The sequence below is a fragment of the Podarcis vaucheri genome (genome assembly GCF_965113315.1).
Source record: "Podarcis vaucheri genome assembly, chromosome: 1".
In the NCBI taxonomy this organism is placed as follows: Eukaryota; Metazoa; Chordata; class Lepidosauria; order Squamata; family Lacertidae; genus Podarcis; species Podarcis vaucheri.
In genome coordinates this window covers 87,030,511-87,048,154 of record NC_138759.1, presented here as the reverse complement: position 1 = coordinate 87,048,154, position 17,644 = coordinate 87,030,511, and the positions used below count along the sequence as shown (strand labels likewise).

Genomic DNA, 17,644 nt, shown 5'->3' with positions numbered 1-17,644 from the left:
AAGTGTAGACGCCATTTTGTCTGTAACCAACTTTGCCTCTGCCCTTTTAAGATCAAGGCTTGGATCAAAGAGCTTCACCTCTAGCCCAAATCAGTTCGGAATTGAAGCCCTCGGCAATCTGGCAATAAAGATTAGCTCTTGAAGATTTAAAAAGGATTGTGAATCTGGTCAGGCAAAGGGCTCTTCTCCTTCTTAGCATTAGAAAGCACCAGAGAAGCCCACAAGGACTTCAACAGCAGAGTCAAGGAAAGGCCAAATGGAAGCCTGTTCTCAGCTTGGTGTTGTTCTGAGGAAGCATTTAAGGGCAGGGATGTTGTTCTCCAGTTGCTGTACACAGGGAAGAGAGGACATTCCTACAAAAACTTAAGACTGACAAGGCCACACATAGTTTGCTTCTTGGTAAAAACTTGGCAGCTGTTGTGGTCAGATACAATGGCAACGCAAGTCTGTGATGCTGCGTAGGCAAGGCCTGAGGAAGGAAATGCTTTTCCACAAAACCTCTCCTGTGGGGCTGGATGAAAGGGAAGCAGCTTTTGGAGGTGGGGGGGGGGAATGGAAATTTTAAAAACAGGCATAGAAAGAATGATAGCTCTGTTCTGACAGAAGAGAGATGTACAATAAAGGAATGGGAGAAGGGCAAGAGGGGAAAAACACCCTATGTTGAAAGGGGAAGTGGCTTCCTCATTGCTTATCTCCCAAAATCCTGCTCCCACAGGCACATTATATACAGTACAGTACTCAAATTCTGCCTGAATGGGGTGGTAGCAGAGCTGTGTGTTATCACAGGAGTGGAGTGGAGTGTTTTTTTGTATTTGTTATAAGCCTAATAGCAATAGGGAGGAAGGAGGTGCCAGACCATCTTTGCCTGCCATATTTGACCTCTGCTCACAGCTCCTCACCCTCAGCTTTGTTCTTCTTGACTGGGGTTAAGTGGGAAATATGCCCATACAGAGAAATAGGATGGGGTTGAGGCTGTTTCGGGACAAAAGCAGTGGGGCAAGGAAAGACTCTCCTACTTAGGCCTCTTCTGTTTTAAAATCACCCAACCCCCATCTCCTACTTTACAGCTGTGTGTGGCGTAAGCCATGTTCTAAGACACAGGTCATGCCTCAATTCTTGACTAGCGAGGACTTCACTCAGGGCAGAACTATTGTATAGTAGTTCTGCAATGGATTCTTCCCTCATTGCCCCAGGGTTTCCATTATGTAAAGCAGCTGCAGATGGCTTTAGATTAAGGAGGGAAAGGCAGATACTGTGTAACCCCTTCATTCCCAACAGCTGCTTTTGTCTTCAGAGGTAACAAGAATAGAAATACAGATCCCAGTACCTGATGATTTGCCTGAGCAGACCTGTTGCCATCTGAGCAAAACATCACACTTGGGACAAAATATTGTGTTAGTGGTTCATATAGTTGACTACCTGCCCTAAAGGTATTAGGTAGCAAAGTGCTTACTCAAATGCTCTATCCTGTTGAAATCCCCGGGGCTCTGATTTGAACTGGATTAAACTTTTGGAAACTAGAATAATTTTCTTCGGATTATACTCTCTACCATCAGGAATATCAGCAGCTCTTGGCACAGAATCAAAGTGGCCAACAATTAAGGGAAGAGCAGACTGCTCTCAGTTAAAAAAATAATTAATGCTATTTGGCATTGTCATGTACCAGGGGTCGGCAAAGTATTTGTGGCTTGGGCCAGTTCACAGTCCTGCAGACACCACGGGCCGGAGTGTGCACAAACGCTATTTCCGGTGCTCCTTCCGGCGCGGAAGAGGCATACGCAGCTTTCCATTGGCTGCAGGAGCTTCCTGCAGCCAATGGGAAGCCAGCCAGTGTCGCAGAAGGTGGTCCTTGCTCTGCGCCACTTTAGCATGGCGCACGGGAGCCAACTGAGCGGGCAGCGGGGGTCCATAGGCCGGTTAAACAACCCCTATGGGCCACTTGTGGCCCATGTGCCTTAGGTTGCCGACCCCTGTATAATGTACTGTGCTATATATGATTGGGTGATAAGCAACTCTGGAAAGCAACTTTTCAGTATGTTTTTGGACTGTTATTATTTTCCAGAACTGAGCTCTGCTTTGACCTTGAATAAGTGTCAACTAAGGGATTGGCTCTTCTGGATAGAATCCAGAAGGCACCTACAACTAATTAGAAACACAAAAATTTCCCCTTGGTATCCAGTCTTGAGAAGAGAGCATTTTAGAGCTAGTTATTTATTGAGCTGCATTTCCAAGTGATGCCCATTGCATTCTTGGATGGCCACTACAACAAGGTCCCATATATAGGTGGATTTTGCATTTGTGTTCAGCCTCAGGTGGAATACATCTTCTTTATCTATTAGCCTGCCCCTTATCTAGAGATTGCTTTCTGAAACCTCCTGCACTCATCTCTCTCTTGCGCAATTAGGGTCTTTCCTCTGAAGTAGAGGTGGGTTTACCCACGGTATTGCTAGGCACTCACAAAACAAGAAAAAGTTGATGTGGGCCCATGACAAATTGCCTTTGGGAAAATTAAGGAAGTGGGTGGCAAATGTCTCACCACCACTGCTTTGCAGTGCATCCAGCTGTTTTCTAAAAAAACATGGTTAAAGTGGGAGAGGGGAGGGGACCGATGATGCAGGGTCCACTGCAAAAAAATAATAATTTGGGGCTCTGGCCCCAGCAAGCCACCAGATTATCCCTGGAGTTTACCAAATGAGTGGAGAGGTGGCTCCACTAGCATTAAAAATGGGAACAAATGTAGATTTCATTCCATTGTGTTGCGTAAGATAACAGTACAGAGACACCACCCTCAGACAGGAGCCACCCTTGTTGCCTCATGAGATGGAAGCTGTGTGTCATCAACATCCAAGACCCCACTGTGTTCTCTTGAGTTTGAGTAATTTCCGGTCACAATTCTGATTATGTTTCCAGTAACAATTCAAAGACCTTGTGCTGATCTTTAAAGCCCTAAACAATTTCAGCCCTGTATACCTGAAGGGGTTTCTCCACCCCCCCTTGTCCAGCCCAGACACTGAGGTCCTGCTCCAAGGGCCTTCTGGCAGTTCCCTCACTGCAAGTAGTTACAGGGAACCAGAACCAGGCAGAGGGACTTCTCGGCAGTGACGCCCTCCCATTACATGTCAAGGCGATAAAGAACCATACAACTTTCAGAAGACATCAGGAAGTTTTTAGTGTTTGATATTTTACTGTGTTTGATGTCATTTGTTGGAAGTTGCCTAGAGGGGCTTAAGCAACCTAGTCGGGTGGGCTGCATATAAATAAATCATCATCATCATCACCACAGACATAAAGCTTGATGAGGGAGAATGAATTCAGCTGAAAGAGTTCCTATTTTGCTGGTTTTGAGAATGTATTAGGCAGGAAGGACTAAACTGAAATTTCCCTTCATTATGTGCAGTCCCTTGAATTGGTAATATTAATGTTCATTAGCCCACCATACCTGTCCCCACATATGCCAATATAATGCATGTCACACTTGTGGTAGATGAAACTTTTTTACACCTTTACATTTACCTTGGTTAGGATTAATTTTTCTGTTATAAACTTAGTATGCTATTCTCTCATAGGCTGGGTAGTAATAATAACTGAACCCCAAATAACAACAAAAAACCACACACACAAAACATACTCTCATCTTGAGGCAGTTCCAGCCGTTCCTTCATGTGACAAGGAAGTAATAGTTGGTTGCCGTTTACCAGAAAATCCTGTGGTTAACTTTAACAGAACAAGACTACATGAACTGCCTTTGAAAGCAGAACTACTGGACCACACTAATTCCGCTTTAGCTATCTTTCCAACTAAGCAATTATCTGGAAAAAATGCTGTCAATAGTAATTTATGCATGTATACTAGACCAGTGGTTCTCAAACTTTTCCTCCCCACCCACCATTTGAAAATTGCTGGGGTGGGGGGTTCTTGGGAGACAACTAATAAACATTCCCTTGTTTTAAACACCCATCCACTCCATTTATATGTGCTGCATGGAAAACTCAAAAGTGGTGTGGGGGAGAGACCTGAAGTGCCTCAACAAAGCCCTGCTGAACTTCTGACTCATGAGGAGACCCTCCCCAAAACCCTAAGGAGACATCGTCTTCAGGCTCCAGGCAGGGTCTCCTCACAAGCCAGAAGCTCAGCAGGGCTTTGCTGAGGCTCTTCGGCCACTGGGCTCAGGAAAGTGGTTGCTACTGCTGCACTTTCCCTTGTGTCAGCTGTTAGCCAGAAAGCCCTGGTGCACCTCTGGCTCACGAGCAGTCGCTCCCTGGAGCCTGAAGAGGATGTCCTTCTTGGGTTCTGGAGAGGGTCTCCTCATGAGTTGGAGGCTTGTTGAGGTTTACTCAGCTGATGCATGGGAAAGCTTTTCTGTGTCAGCTGCATGGCTGAATGAAGCCCTGATGAAGTGTGGTGAAACTTTCCCACACATTAGCTGAGCAGCCTCAAAAAGCCTCTGGCTCGTGAGGAGACCCTCCCCAGAGCCCAAAGAGTATGTCCCCTTTGGCCTCTGGGGAAGTTCTCTTCACAAGCTGGAGGCACAGTTGGGTGCTCCCCATTTACGCATATTTCACTTATGTGCTCAGGTGAGCAGAATGTAACCCCCATGTAAATAGGGAATTAGCAGTATAAGTTTCAGTAGGTTGAGAATGTGAGATAGCCAGGCTCATATATAAGCAACATGCTTGAATCTAATTAATGCATGAAGGAATTCAGACTATAGAGTAAGCTGTCCTGCCAGGCTTAACTCACCTTGGGAGGGACTAGCATTTGTTCCCTTTCAGTTTGCCAGAGTTCAATGTGTGAGGAGGTCTAAGCTGTTGCCCCAAGCTCAGATCACATGGCTTTCAAAAGCCACTCTTGAGTTCTTTTACCAGTAATTTAGAAACTTTTACCACTTTGCAGCTAAGCCCAAGTTTTCTTGCCTGTGCAACTTCTGAATGCTGTGTGGAAAAGTACATGAATCTGATATTTGGAGAGGTTGTAAGTAAACCATTTTTAACTTACCAAATGTGTGGCCTTTTTCTATGCTAGGGGAAGTGGGGAACTTTGGGAGGAGCTCACAGGGGCTTATTTTAAAGGTCTAACAGCCCATATTTCCACACTTCACTTTGCCACATATTTTGTGATTTTTAAATATTTGCTGGGGTTCTTTCACCAAAGAGTACTTGCCCCAAACCTGGACTTTGGCATCCAGTGAATTATCCTTTATGTTGTGATAGGAATTTTGAGGTCTTAGATACATTGTGATGTTCATAAGTGTACCAACCAAGCACATACATAGATCAGCACAGGAAGACCGACCTGAAACCATTTTGATTCCCAAACTGACCAAATGTCCCCCCCCCACAAGGAGGGAGGGGAGGGTCAGGGAGCCTTCCCATTGTCTCAGGAATTGAGTAATCAGCATTTTAATGGGTGACAGACTATCAGGAAAGGCAATCAGATAATGAGTGACAGACTATCAGGAAAGACAATCAGGAAAGGCAATCAGATAACCTGGCAAACAGGAAAAACAACATTCAAATTTCTGTTTTAGACCGCCTTTTCTGTGATGTAGGTATGATGTATCTGGGGGGTGGTCTTAGGTTACACCCCTTCTGCGATGTATGTATGATGTTTCTGGGGGTGGTCTTGATCTACAGGGGGGCAATTTCAAAAGTCTATATAAGGCCTTGCGCGCCATTGTTCCAGGTTCCTCCTCCGTCCTGCGTTGTGGTGAGTGAGGACCCTGTTGCAACAGATCAATAAAGATCAGGCTTACTAGCTGCTTTGCTTCTCAATATTCTCTGGTTGGTCTCTGTTATTTTCCCTTACCAATAGGGAACCTATGTAAGGACTCTATATGGGTTCTTGGATACCCCATAAGGGAAAAGGGCGATTTTTGTTTACAACACTGTATATTACAATTTTTTTCTCCTGCACCAACAGAGAGGACCTCCACCCACAGTAGTACCATAAAGCAAATGTACAAATATGCATACCTTTTGTTTTGTTAAGAAAACAGGGCAATAGACCTGTTTTGTAACACATGCTTTCCAAAATGAGAGTTTGCTTCCTGCCCAGGAAAGCCTGTGCCACAAGAAAAGGCTTCTTTAATTCCCAGACAAATCTCAATTGTTTGCCTTGGGTTTTTTAAAAAAATCATATCCTGTATCTATAAATTAGTGGGGAAACAATTGGGTCTTCTTATAAACTTCTGGAAAAGAGGTAAGAGGGTATGTTGCCCAGAGCCTGACCTCTGCAACTTAATAGTTTTGGGCGGCAAACCAATATGTCAAGACATCATAACAGGGAACAAGAAGAGTTAGATTTATTAAGGAAGCATTCTTACATAAGCAACCAAGGGGAGTCAGCCCAAAGTGGAGTTCAAGATAGCAGATCAGGCTCTCTGGACAGAGAGATAGATAGACTCCAGATGTTGCAAGTAAATTTCATTTCTACTGAATTCCTTATTTTATTCTCGGAGTCACAGATAGTTTGGAAAGACATGAGCCTTCCTGACTTCTGAGCATTTTCCTAAGCAATAAACACTAGGAGAAACTATCTTTAAATCCAAGCACAGTTCGAAAGTTAAAAGAGAAGCTTCTCCTGCAGACACTCTATCAATCTTCAGACACCTAAAAAAAGGGGCTTTTTTGGAAGGCAGTAAAATCTTGTCTGTGTGATGCAGCTTCCAAGCAATATATTTTGATTTAATAATGAATTGACAAAAAACTGCATTTTCCTATAAATGGGAAAGCCCAAATGCTTCTGGCTTAGGACAGCCAGGTTAAAAGGGAGGAATCACAAACATTTTATATCAAATACAATCCAGAGCCATACCCTTGCTTTCTCTGTTGTTTACCCACTTTCTGTTGCATATGCAACATAACTGCGATAGTAATGTTATGAGTTTGTGAGTGCCAGACCCCTCTAATTAATCCCTGGATCCAGCAAGTGTTGAAATCTAATCAAGCCAAACTACCTTCCCATGAGGTGATAGCCTTGGTTATGAGCTATTAAGGGGCTCATTTGCAAAACAGCAAATGGGTGGGAGGGGGACCGTCCCTCAACAGATAAAGCCAGAGTTTAGTGGTGTGACCTGGAAGCAAATTAGCAAGCAGAGGATCAGAGAGCAATGTTTGATTTCTGGTTCAGTACAAGGCTGCAGCTATGGGAGACACACAACTCGTTTGGTCTGTTGATGCTGTGACCCTCTCCACCACAGGCTCAAGTTGTATATATGTGTAAATAAACTGTGTATCATAAAGACATCACAGTCTCTGCTGTGCCTCATGTCCAAGAACCTTGGGTTAGTGCCTGGAACCCTTGGAATCTCTCACCCCACAGAGATTGGGGTGGCTTGAAACAATAAAGTATCTACTAAGAGTGGGGTCCGCAAGCTTTCAAGGCCCAGGGGGACATTTGGAAAACTAAGAAATTCACAAGTACCACAAAATACCTATTTCACAGAAGAAAAACAGGCAATGCTCTCTCTCTCTCTCTCTCTCTCTCACACACACACACACACCATAAGTAGGCAAAACATCTACATATACCCCAAAACAGACAAAAAGAAGTAGGCAACATCCTCTAAAAAACAGGCACCCAACCAGCCCACCCCCCACAAACAAACAAAAAACAATTGCAAGGGGCACCAAGGGTGTGTGTCAGAGAGCACTATAGTGCTCACATGTACCACATTGTGGACGCCAGCACTGAAGAGATCAGGAATATACTGTACTAGAACAGGGATTCTCAAACTTTTCTATCCTGTGAACCCATGTGAGAGGACTGAAAATTACTGAGACCCACAAAACGGTAATGAATGGACAAGGCTAGTCACAAAATGGTGGCACATGAGGCAGAATTTGGCATAGTCAGTTGGTAATTACAGTTATTTTCCAGTCATACTCCTCACTGTAAAATACTAAATTCTTTGCCACAGCACTTCACTTATGACAAGGAGTTCCATTGTTCAGCTTTTCTCAAGCTAAGTACCAGGCATCCCAGTTTTAGGCATAAGTTGGCATTTGAAAGATTTGAATAGATCTGTTTTCCCTCCCACCATATTTCATATTGCTACCCAGTTGCTGTCATTTCTCTTACCCTATTCCCACCCCCATCTGTCAGCTTATTTCATCCATGCTACTTTTTTACATTCAGTTCTTCCTCCTATAACAGCTTTCCTCTCCACGACGTTTTAAATTTATTACATAATTATTATCCTATTGATATTTTTTCTCATTTTTTCCTTCAACGCCTCCTTTGGCCCTCTGACACCTCCAAGGCTGGAGACCTCTCTTCCTGAAATCCTGCCTCTTGAGCACCTTTAGCATGTGAGGAATTGCTGGTGCTGACTGGCATTCATTCAACCAAAAGGCTAGGCATAGCCAAGGAGTGGGGTGGGCGAGTGGAAGCGGTGCTGGGTGCGCTGTGGCACTGTAGTGAGCTGAGGCCATCCTTTGAGAAGCACTGCCCAAGAGAGAGTTTGGGCTAAGTGTGCCTCATGTCTTAGTGGGGTGTTCATCATAAGTGCACACAAAAGCCACGCCTATGTATGTCATTCATGCCAATTATAAAGCAGAGGTCAATGGTGTTGAAGTCTGTTCCTTTGTTAGCATGCTGATTCAGGAGGTACAGTATATGATCTTTGATACCAAAACATGGCATGTTAAAGTCCATTGCAGCTACTTGGCTGATTATTTCCAGAGAAAGCCTAGCATGGTACAAGCAGAATTCCTCCTCCTGCAAAGAACTTAAGTCAGGAGGAGGAGGATCAGAACATCACCCCCAATCCGTGAAGTACAATACCAGGAAGCAACTCTGCTTATCAGAGCAGACCGTAAAACTCTCCCAAGACATTCCATTACCTTTGTATACAAATGTACCGTATGTATTTTTCCACTTTCCTTAGAAACACCAGTACTTCCTCTCACAAACAACTTCTGCATTATATTTTCACTTAATATGGTAAACACATTATGAATACAGTTCAGAAAACTTCTAGAGGCCAGTTATAGCCTTTGAAATAAATGCCTGGTTTCAACTTCTCTGGCTCCACATACCAAAAACAAGATACAGTATAAGATGATCATCAGACCTGAACACAAAACCAATTTTAAAGTTCAACCTATTTTTTGTAAATGCCATCCTAGAGCCCTCCAGTTGTTTTGATCTACAACTCCCATCAGGTGTGCTGGCTAGGACTGTGTGATGCCCTGGTTGTGCCCTTGACTATGCCTGGAGAGTGTCAGCTTGGAATCCCCACTTAGTCCGGCATTTCATTGGGTTGTCTTAGGCCAGTGACTACCTCACAGGAATGCTTTGATAAAAGTGGGGAAGGGGGAAAGACCTCCACATACCATCCTGAGCTTATTAAAAGAAAGATTTTCCGCCCTGGGCTCATTTGAGAGGAAGGGCAAGATATAAATTTAACTAATAATAATATATTTATTTACTAGTTGGAACATAACTGTTATATCATGGAATAATGTGGTCCAGGACTTGAGCTACTCCATTTCATTGTCCCTGTCCCTCCCCATTTTTTGCTCCAACGACAGGTCAGCATTCTGTGTCCAGGTTCCAACTTTAGGCTCATTGTTTGTACTTTTGCAAGCTTTGGTGTAGCCCTCAGCTTGCCAGTACCTCACCTTTTCCACTGCGGGTAGTGTCATTTTGGATATATAAGCAATGGTACCCAAAGCCTGAACAACAGAAATGCATAGCATCATCTGTACGAGCCATAATGATGGCACAAGGGGGGCGTAGTAGGAGAGCAGCAAAGGGATGGCCAGTTTATCAGGTCCTGATGTCAGGTCCCACCTTCCATGCCACCACAAATCTACTATAGCAAAACAGCTTCTATAACTAAATACACATCATGGAGCAGAGGTAGTCAGCATGACACCTTTCTGATGTTGTTGGATTTCATCTCCCATCAGCCCCAACCAGTATGGCCAATTTTCAGGAATGATGAGACCTGAAGTCTATCAACATCTGGAGGGCACCATACTGGCTACTCCAGCCATATTGGAAACAAAGAGCCCATGACTATGAGTTATCTATAAGCTGCATTGAGTCCTGTCGGGAAAAGTGGGGTATAAAACAGCAACAGTAGTTCCTAGGAGTTTAGTCTTGGCCACACTGAAAAACAGGAGATAGTAGATGTGGGGAACATGTGACCCTCTAAATGTTGCTGAACTTCAACTCCCATCTGCCCCAGTAAGCATGACCAATGCTCAGGGATCATTGGAGTCGTAGTCCAGCAACATCTGGACAACCAAAGATTCCCTGCAGCTGGGATACAGACTTATTCAATAGACACCCCTTACCCAGATTCAGGAGTATAATCCACAGGAAGGAAGCAGCTTACATGTGAAGACCATTGACATGAGCTATTATCACTCTACCCCCATGTCTTTGGAGCAAGGAGCATATGTGAGAGTTTGTACTAATAATCAGATGCCGTATCACCAAATGCCTCATTTGACTAAAGAGCCAACAGCTGGTGGAGGGGGTGGGGAAGAAGGCCAGATGAATAATTGTCTTCTTAGGCCCTCTTACACATCAATATTTTTTCACTGGAGGAAGTTTGTTTACAGACCAATGTACAGGCAATGAAACAGCATTTCCATGGAACTTGCAATGTCACACATAGCAGTTCCCAGAGTACAAGGTTACATACAATAATAAAATAAAACATGACATTTTAGATAAGTGGGGAAGGGTGAGGGTAAGAAGCAAGTTGTTTTCTAGGCTTCGTGTTACAAGGTCCAAAGTTGATCATTTGAATTTGTGACTGGAAAGCAGGGGTATGGCCCAGAATATTTCTGTGGGTGGTGGCCGCATATTCTTTGGAGGTATCTGAGCTGTCTGGATTATCAGCGCTCTCAGGTCTCCAATAGACCTTGGCATCCACCTGTGGGGAAACTCACTGGGCCTGTTGGCAGCATGGTATTGCCTTTGGCCCTAACACTATTGGAGGAAGGCCAAGAAGCTGGGGCTTCCCACTCATGGAGGAGGAGGAGGAGGAGGGACCTGTTTGTGGCTCACCTGCTTTGGGTATAGTGGGGTGAGCCTGTGGTGGCTCCCTTCTTCTGGGTTAGGGGGGCAGGCTGTTTATTCAGAGTCTTCATGGTTTCTCCTCACAGTGATTGTGGGGGATAAACTGTTTGTGGTTCCTCCCATTCTAGGGTTAGAGGGGCGAGCCAGCAGCTCATACTGATGGCGGCCTGTAATGTGTTTAATGTATATGTCTCAAAACAACCAGTTGGCGACTGACACCATCATCAGCTTGGTATAGTGTCTGCGCACATCACAAGCTGACAATACAGGCTCCTTGTCAGGGTCCCAGCCTCCAGGGTGTGGGAATGTTGAGGGTGGCAGGAGAGGATATATTGATTATTAATATCCTTCCTAACCTTATGGTTTCTATATTTTGACATTCAGTCTTAAAACCAGCAATCTCATTTGGACACCTATTTGGATATATGGACTGTTTATATTTATTAGAATTGGATGGGATATTTTTATTAATGTGAACAGATGTTGTTTCTTTTTCTTTCCAATATATTTGCTATATATTAAACCCAAAACCAAGGTACACAGCAAAGAAAGAGAGAGGAGAGGGGAAAGCTCAAGGGAGAGTTTCACTGCAGCTTCCTGTATTGGATGGGTGAGTTTTGTCTTAATTACTACTGCATTCCCTTCTTCAATAGATGTGTCACCCAATGGAGACTTCATGGGGAGCTGTCTGAAGCATGCACAATGGAAAAGCGGCCTCTCTCAAGTACTCATACACCAGCCCCCTAACCTTAATGAGCGTCATGTCACCAGACTTATCAAGGTGCACCTGCTACCCCTCACTCATTATAAATCTCATCTCCCAAGATGTACAGAGGCAAAGGTTTGCCACAATACCATACAGACTACAAGTAGGCCCTCCAGCAGCAATGACCAACGGCAGTTAGTGCTAGGGGGAGAGGTTGCCACCTTTATTTTTTGTTTCAGCAGGCAATAAATTAAAATAAAAGTTCACTATGCACTGTTGCTCATAAATACACTCTTTAAATCCTGTTCTGTTCCCATAAAACCAGACCGGGAGAGGGCAAAGTAGGTGCTTGCTCCAGGCTAAAATCAGATGCTTGCCCATAAAATGGTTTAGAAGTTGAGTGTATGCCAATTAGAGGCAAGAATATAAGAGCACACCTTTAAAGGCACCTGTACTCCACTACAAGGAGGCACAGGCTTTCCAAAACACATGCTTAGATTTCTGTTGTATATCGAGTTCTCTCTCTATAGACTATATTTTTGTATGAAAAATTGTCATCATGCTGCAGTTCACATGGCTGCCAACAGACGGCCATGCCAGCTGCAATGTGACAACAGAGCAGCGAGCAGCGTGGATGGCAGGCAGCCCAGGCGAGCTGCTGAGGAAGGAGCAATGTTCAAAGGAGGGTAGAAGGGGCTCCAGGGAGCAGTTTGCTCTCTGAGCCCCCCACGTGCATTAAACATTACTGGAGCAACATTTAAGGGAGTGTGGGGGCACTTCAGAAAGTGGTTTGGCAAACTGCTCTCTGAAGTGACCAACTGTCTATTAAACAGTTTAATGAGGGAGGGGAGGGGGGGTTTGCCAAGCTGTGATGGGCAGGGTGGGGCAGGTGTAACGGGAAGAGGTTGCCAGGAGTGGGAGCAGGGGGGTGGGAGCATGGGCGTAATCAGGGTTTTTGTTAACGGGGGCTAGGCCTTTTGTTGGGGGGGGCAGAACCTCAGTTTGCTATTGATTTTTATTGATTTGTGGGGGCAGCTGCCCCTCCCTGTCTCACCTGGGCTACACCCATGGGTGAGGGATGGCAAGGGGAGCAAGAAGAGACAGCAGCCCCAAGCTTGATAAAAATTATGTACTGGTTGATTGTAAGACAATCTCTAAGCGGTTTGCGAAAACATAAAACATTGAACATGGTTTTTTTTTAAAAAAAAAAACAGGTATAGAATAACCAATCTTTGCTAGAGTACAAATATGGACAGTTTGGAAATCTATTGTATTTTTTGCTCTATAAGACGCACCTGGCCATAAGTTTTAGAGGAGGAGAACCAGAAAAAAAATATTCTCTCCCTCTCTGTGCAGCACCCCTTTAGCGAAGCAGCAGGAGAAATGGAGCCCCTTCCATTTCTCCTCCTGCTTCGCTGAAAGGGCACTGTGCAGAGAGGGAAAGCTGTGCAGTCCCTCTCCAGTGAAGCGAATCCAGGAGAGCAAGAGGGATCGGTGTGCACCGATCCCTCTTGCTCTCCTGGCTTCAGCAAAAGCCATGGAGCCTGCATTTGCTCCATAACACACACACACACATTTCCCCTTACTTTTTAGGAGGGGAAAATTGCATCTTATAGAGTGAAAAATACGGTACATTGATATCTCGCTTAGATAATGTAACCATACTTTCTTCTTCCAACTCTCTATTCTCACTTCGGCCCCGTTCATTTATAAAATTCTCTGATTCTTATGAATCATTCACCTAACACAGGCAAGCTCCTTTTCTCCGCTTGTTTTATTGTCAGCTTGAACTCTGGAGAGTTTCTGCCTTTACAACAGGGGTGGGGAACCTGTGACCTTCTGACTGTTGTGACGCTACAACTCCCATCAGCCCTAGCCAGCCAGTGTGGCCAATGGTTGGCAGTGATGGGAGCTTTAGTCCCCCCAAAACAGACTCCCCACCCATTCCCGCGTTGCATATTCGCACCAACCATTTCAACAACGCATGTACCATTGTCACTCCAAGAAAGCTACTCCAAAAAGATGCGATGAGCAACCACTAGCTTCTTTCCCAGATCACAGTATACTAATTTACTGTGCCCTCTGACAACAAAGTGAATGCCTTGCTCTCCAATCCCCAAAGGCCATCACATTCCTGTTTCTGAACAGGTACTTGCACGCCCTTTGCGCAAAGTATTTGGCTGGAGTGTCCCTTTTCCGATTGTCTTAAGGAAGCCCTCTCTCAGTTGATTCAGTCCCAGAAGTGCCGCTTAAGGGAACCTAATTTCTCCCTAATCCAAACTCTCCAGACTGTGGCAGATGGGCCCACAAAGGTCACACATACGCATGTGCCTAAAAGCTGGGGAGGTCTTAAGCTAGTGGCTTCTTCTCTGCCAACAATGAATCAGCCCATTAGTAGGCCAGGGAGGCAGATTAGTCCTCTTTAATTTTCCTTAGAGTAAATACATTTCATTGTTTCCTCCCACCCCAACATAGCACCAACTATTCCACATGGTATGCAAGAGTCAGCTTGGCCACTGCCAAGACCTTCAAAGCTAGGAATGTGCTTACACAGAAGCACAGCACACATCCCAAGAATAGGGGAGGATTAAAAGAAAAGGAGCAGAGAGGTGTTCTCTGCACCCACCCCTGTTGCCCTGCTCAGCACAAGGCTCCAACGTACCATTTAATATGCCATTTTTAGAATGAAGTGCCCTTGGCTGATCATTGTTCTTTGAGGTTGAAAACTTCACTTGCTTTAATTGTTGCGGACTGGCAAGGTTTCAATTATCCCCCCCCCCCCCCATATTTACATAAGACAGCATGCTGCTGCAGCACAGAACCACAACCCACAAAAAAATCTAAAGACAAAGTTTTTGCTGTGCAGTGTGTGTGGAGTGGGGAGAGACCTCTGTTTTTAAACTGTATGGAATACAGATCCCCTGAAATAAGTGCTGCCTTCCTCCTGAACCTTCCAAGGCAGGGGTAGCCCAAGCACCATCTGGCAATCAATCCATGACTCTTTACACTTAGTGGCAGATCGTATGTACCCGAGGTTCTCTCTGCGTTCATCTGTAAAATAGATCGTGAGGTTAGTGCTGGATTGGGAGCCCCCAAAAGTTAGCATAAGCTTAGGGCAGGGGGACAGAGTTGAAAATGCTTTTGAAACAAATGGGGTATGGGGAGGAGAGAACGGAGCGAGGGAACTGGTGGCCTTCCACATATAGCTGCTGAACCACAAATACCCATCATCCCTGAGCATTGGCCATGCTGGCTGTGGCTGGAGTTGAGCTTCAGGCTGTCAAGTTAATTACCGGTAATTAATTCATATTGTTATTGTATGGATTTGTTTCCTGTATCTATTGACATTATTATTCTTTTCAATTGTTCTTAATTTGTTTTTTGATTTTTTTTTTTTTTGTTATCGTTCATGTTGTGAGCTACTCTGAGCACCATTGTGGATAAGTGACAGGCAACCAGTGATGATGAACACCTGGAGGGGCATAGGTTTCTCATCGTCAGTTCAGATAATCAGTTTCCAGTGCATGTTGCCACAATTACTATGGAAATTATAGAAAGAACCTGGGCTAAGGAAGGCAGCGTTGCTTTTCTGTGGTCAACAGAGCACCCAGTGTGGCAGGAAGGTCATAAACATTCAAAGTTGGGTATTTGGTAAGCCTCAGATTTCTTGTAAGCTCTGAAGTTTACTGGATAGCTTTGAGAAAGGCACTCTAAATCTAACTTGCTTTAGTTTCCACAGCCGGCATGAGTTTTTGGTGGGAGGGCAGGATGCCAATAGAGCAAACAAAGCAGACTCATTCATCACTCAAGTGAAGGAGCTTGTTTTTGCAGTGCTCCATTTGCTTTCCTCAAGCAGCCTCCTAGCAGAAGGCTTAGAATGAAGTTAACTAGAGCCATTGTAGAACAATGGTAAGTGGGTATTGGGTGAGGAGGAATTAGCTTTGCACCCAGGGCAGCATTTAAGCCACTTTACTCAAGAGTCAGGTGGAGAGCTTGAGAAATAGTAAAGATTGAGTAAAAGGTCCGATCTCTTGCCCTCTATGGCAACTGAATAAGCCAGGTCTGTACTCCAATCAAAGTCTTGAATCAAAAAGGAAAGGCTAGATTTGGGACAGGGAATTTGAGAAATCCCACTGGGAATTTACACCAGCAGTAGCCATCTTCACCTGCCCCCAGGGGTCATCTGCCATCTCCCCAGCTCTCAGAAAGGTGTCATACCGGTAACCTGGCAAGCATGACGTGTGCTCTGATTGGCTGGGGGGTGGGGAAAGCCTCTTGTAACTTAACCCAATGTAGGCGGAAAACCCCTTAAAAATGGGCTGTGGGTATGCAGTTTTCATTCCACACCAACCATCAGAAAACTACCTATGTTGGTTTGCTCATGAGATTAGAAGCCCATTTGTAAATAGCAAGGTTGAACCTGTTGGTTCAATCTATTTTCCATATCCTGCTTTATCCATTTGCCTTCCTTTTCATTCTTCATAAAAATTCACATATGGCGGCTGTGGGGTCTAATGGGTGTTTATGTGAGTTTTTTGTAATCTCCCACATGCCTAGTTGCTGAGTGTATACTACTGGGGTTGAAATTGTGGGATTTCACAGGGGAAAGAAGGGGTTGCACTGAACACCAAAGTGGGGAAGGCAACTAGATGTCAACCCTGCTGTTCCTGATGAATTGAGAGAGATCTGAGAAATGCAGGGTGTGTTGACTCAGGCTACCTTTGCCAGCAATTGCTTTGACCTCCTAGACTTCACTCCACAAAGTTGCCAAGGTTTAACAGGAAGTGTAGTGGTAGCAATTACTGGATAGTTTTGCCATTGGCACTGGCTTACTTTGCAAGGCCATTGTGAAAGGATGTAAAAAGCAGGGTCCTAGCCCCCCGCTTCTGTTAAACCTAGTAAGGTGGTGGTGGTGTTGTTTTTGGTAAAGAGATAAAAAGAGGTTCTGGCTCTCAAGGCACTGGGTGTGTCCCCCAAACAGATGCACACCACAGAGGCCTCCTCCCTAGCTGCTGGCCTTTTTGCAGTGCCGTCACAGAATCCACAAAAACCTCCGTTATTGTGATATAACTGCCTCTGCTTCAGTCCCTTGTTAGTGTAGGACTGCTGATCAAGGCACGCTTTGTTCTCCGGAACGCAGGTCAGCTAACTGGTCATGCAACATACCCCAGTCATTTCTGTGCTCCAGGGCACCCTGGAAGAAGAACAGATCACACTCTTGCCAGGAATGTCCCTGGACTGATTCTGGAAGAAACTAGGCTCTCAGCTAGTTTGGCATGCATGGAAAGGAACAGAACCACCCTGAAAAAAGAGGAACAAGGGGAGATGAAACTGGGGGTGGAGATTGCATAATTTCCCTGGTCTGCTCAGCACAGTGTCCCCTACACGTTCCCTCAGATTTCCTTCAGATTTCAGTAGAAGGGAAGCCCCCAAAGAAGGGGGCAGCAAGCCTTGACAGCTTAACAGGCCTCTGTAGAAGGAGGTTTCATCAATGACTATGAAAATAGTTACTTGAGGTCTCCTGGGGACACAAAGATCACCACCAGGCTTGCTGCAACACTCCCTATGTTGTCACTGGAGTACCAGGCAAAAGTGTAGACCCTGCACTTTAATCTCCCTGCACTCCCCAGAAGTCTGCAACTGAAGCACATTTATTAGACCAGTGTTTCTCAAACTCGGGTCTCCACTTGTTGTTGGACTACAATTCCCATCATCCCTAGCTAGCAGGACCAGTGGTCAGGGACAGTGTTAGAAACTGAGTTATGAAAGCTAGGAGCTAAATGGCACCTTAAGCCTAGGTTATGGGTACAACAGCAGAATGTCTAGATGCGCTTTTTTATAACAAGAATACAAAGCTGAAAATAAATGAACTGCAGCTAAAATATTATCTTCGTTTTCAAC

General features: G+C 44.8%; 1 long non-coding RNA gene across 1 annotated transcript; it reads left to right on the top strand.

The window, feature by feature from the left end:
- The first annotated feature begins 4,195 nt into the window (after positions 1–4,195).
- On the top strand, positions 4,196–5,754 carry LOC309517119. Its single transcript, XR_014213159.1, has 2 exons — positions 4,196–5,426; positions 5,462–5,754. It is a non-coding gene; the product is annotated as an uncharacterized lncRNA (long non-coding RNA).
- The last annotated feature ends 11,890 nt before the right edge of the window (positions 5,755–17,644 follow it).